The sequence below is a fragment of the Peromyscus leucopus genome, chromosome X (genome assembly GCF_004664715.2).
Source record: "Peromyscus leucopus breed LL Stock chromosome X, UCI_PerLeu_2.1, whole genome shotgun sequence".
Classification (NCBI taxonomy): Eukaryota; Metazoa; Chordata; class Mammalia; order Rodentia; family Cricetidae; genus Peromyscus; species Peromyscus leucopus.
This window is the reverse complement of record NC_051083.1, coordinates 57308492-57311901: the sequence shown is the minus strand read 5'-3', so window position 1 is coordinate 57311901 and position 3410 is coordinate 57308492. Positions and strand designations below refer to the sequence as shown.

The following is a 3410-nucleotide window of genomic DNA, read 5'->3' as shown; positions in this document are numbered from 1 at the left end:
AACTGACTGTCCTCATTCTCTGAAACGTCCAACATGAATATATCTGAACATATTACTCTTCTATAAAGTAAAAGACAGCATTTCTTATTTAAACATTTTTCTTTCTGTATTAAAGACAGAACTCCTAAAGGCCAAATAAGGAAAACAGATGAAACTCAAAACATTATTAAATCTTAAAACACAGTATTTAAGATTAAGCCAAACAATATAATCCACTTTATTACCATCAATCATGACATTTCTAGCAAGATCAATTTTTTATTGATCTTTTCTATTGATTGTTTAACAAGTTATCAAAATAAATGATCTTTTGTTCAAAGACATAACATTTCTGTCAGTATTAACCATGTGGAAGCTGCTGGTTGTGACCATATTGTGTGTATTGTTGATCGTAAGGCTTGTCTCTGGTGTGGGTTTGTTACCCTATGACCATCAATGCCACTGATTAGATTGATTGTCACTTGGCCATCCTTATCTGTTATCACTACCTCTAAACTGTCTGTTATCTTGTAGCCAGTTGCCTCTATTTCTTTGGTTACTACAAGCTCTGCTATTCCATTCCTCAATAACTGGAGGGGGTTCAGGAGGACATTTAAAGTATTCCTGGTACTCTTTGTCATCTTGTTTGAATCTAATTGTAAATATCTTCAAAATTTTGAATCACTTCAGAAATATCACTCATCTTGAAATTCTGTATAATTTTTAAGATCCTTCCACAGGCATCCCTGAAGGGACCTCAGATGTCCACACAGTAGCACCCCACAAACTCTCCAAGGTAACCAACTTAGTTTAGTACTTTTATGGGACTCCTGAATGTGTTAATGAGTGGGCCTCTATGTCTTGTGCTTTCTCTTGGGACTCTTTTCCTCCTAATGGTTTGTTTTGTCCAACATCAACATAATGGTTTTTATTTTATCTTTTATTTAATTTTGTTAAAATAAACAAATATGTTTTTTGTTAATACAGATCCCTCTTATTTTTGTAATTTTTTAAAGACTATTTTGGCTGGTTTATGCATGAAGATGTATTGAAATTTTCCTTGTAAATACTTACTCACATAAAATTGACATAATAAAATTCTTCTTTGAGAGTGCAGTTCAGTGTATTTTTAGCACATTCATTAAGTTTTAAAACATAATTAATATGCAACACAATGACTTTATGCAATAGAAATGATAATATTTTAATTACTATAACAAATTATATACTGATTAGCAGTTATTTTCAGGTCACCCTGCTTATAACCTTGACAAATACCCATTTTGTGTCTATATAATTTTACATAAAAAGAATGTTCACATTAATGGCATTATAAAATATGAAGCTTTTTGCATCTGTATTATTTAAAGTGTCAAAAACTTACAATAGAAAAAAGACAGATTTTCAATAACAAGTAGGAGGGAAACTGGATAGAGAATCTAAATGGAGAAGTTTGGACTTTGATATATATTTTTCATTATCAATTAAAAACAGATTGATGACCTTAACATAAAATATTAAATACAGATACGAGACTTGAAAAACATTGGAAAGTAATTCAAGATATTGATAGACAGGAATTTTCTGGAAATGAATACAAAAGTCCTTCTGGAGAGCAAAGCAAACTGTCATCAGAGTGAAGAGACAACCTGCAGAATGAGAGAAAAATCTTTGCCATTTAAACTTCAAATGGAGCTTGCAATCTAGAGTACAAAACAAACCACAACAATTAAACACAAAATACCCACAAAACTGTCTTTTAATAGATGCAATAATAAAATAAACAGAGAATTCTTAAAAGAAACAGAAGTGGCCAGAAAAAGTACTTTCGAAGTGTCCAACATCTTTATCCATCAAGAAAATGCAAATTTAAACTAGTTTGAGATTCTATATCACTTCTTTCAGAATGGCTATCATCAAGAAAATAAATGACAACATTTCATGGCATAGATAGGAGGAAAGAAGCAGACTTATTCACTCTGGTGTTCCTGTTTATTAGTGAGGCAAATATCGAAATTAACTAAAATAGAATTACCATATGACCCATCTATACTACTCCTGGGTAAATACCAAAGGACTGTAAGCCTTATGACAGAGACACCTGTACAGTCATGTTTATTATTGCAGCATTTATAATAGCTAGAAAATGCATTAAGTAAATAGACAAAGAAAATGTAATATATATTATTGTATATATATAATATATACAATGGGAAATGGCTGAACATGGAAATTATCATATTCATACATGAAGTGAATTTATTCAGGTTCAAAAACCAAATATTTCATATTTTCTGTTATGAGCATATTTCAGATTTCTATTTTTAGATGTGTATATATGTATATGTGTAGGTGTGGTTCATGTCATGAAAGTAGATAAAGGACCAGCTATGAAGGGGTAAACTGATGTCTTAAGGCAGGAGGATTAGGAGAAAGCAATATATAAAACATGTAACATGAAAGCAGGAGTGCAGTATAACAGAAGGGAGAGTGATCCACCAGAAACATGAAAATTTTGACAGAAATCCATTGGGTGACTTACAAATGAAGGAATAGATAGATTGCAGGGGTCTGGGGAAGGTGTATCGCAGTCCAGCGGTGTTCTCTGGAGCTCTGCTCAGTCAACCTCCACCATCTAGGGTCCAGGAACAGAGCGAACGCTCACCCATCCATGTCTCGGGTCTCCAGATGCCTCCCTTGGCCCTGCCTCGTAGGCGTGACTGTTGCCAGAGTCTCAATGGGGGTTGGAACTTCCAGATCCAAGCTGGAATAGCTACCCACTACAATATATGGTTAATTTAATATATACATAATACTTTTCTTCATTGGCTTACTTTCTATGCATAAGTAGATAAAACTGATCATTAAGTAGAAGTTCAAGTGCATTTTTATGGGTTTTTTGTTTGTTTGTTTGTTTTTTCGAGACAAGGTTTCTCTGTGTAGATTTGTACCTTTTCTGGATCTAACTCTGTAGACCAGGCTGGCCTAGAACTCACAGAGATCTGCCTGCCTCTGCTTCCTGAGTGCTGGGATTAAAGTCATGTGCCACCACCACTTGGTTTATTTTTTTTTTATAAACTTCCCCTGTTCTCTAAGAAAAAGCAACATCATACAAAAAAGCAAATTACAGTAGATAAAATTTTCAATTTCAAGCAATATAACCCTGCAACATAATATTTGGCCTAAATTAATATATGTGTACATAGTAAAGAATGTCTTGAAATATATACATGTGTTTATATGTTTATACCTAGTTGGGTCTTTTTTTCTGAAGAGAATATCTTAATTCTGACCAGTTTTTTAGTTACATATAAAGAGATATAAGCCATTAGATCCAAATATTCTTATATTTGATTTGTTTTACAGATTCATATTTTTATCTGATATTATATTTATTTTGTTTAAGGAACTTAAATTCCTTTCTTCCTTCG

At 32.7% G+C, this 3410-nt stretch overlaps 1 pseudogene; it reads right to left on the bottom strand.

Moving 5' to 3' along the window:
* Window positions 1-340: 340 nt before the first annotated feature.
* On the bottom strand, window positions 341-682 carry LOC114703183 (annotated as a pseudogene).
* Between the last annotated feature and the right edge of the window lie 2728 nt (window positions 683-3410).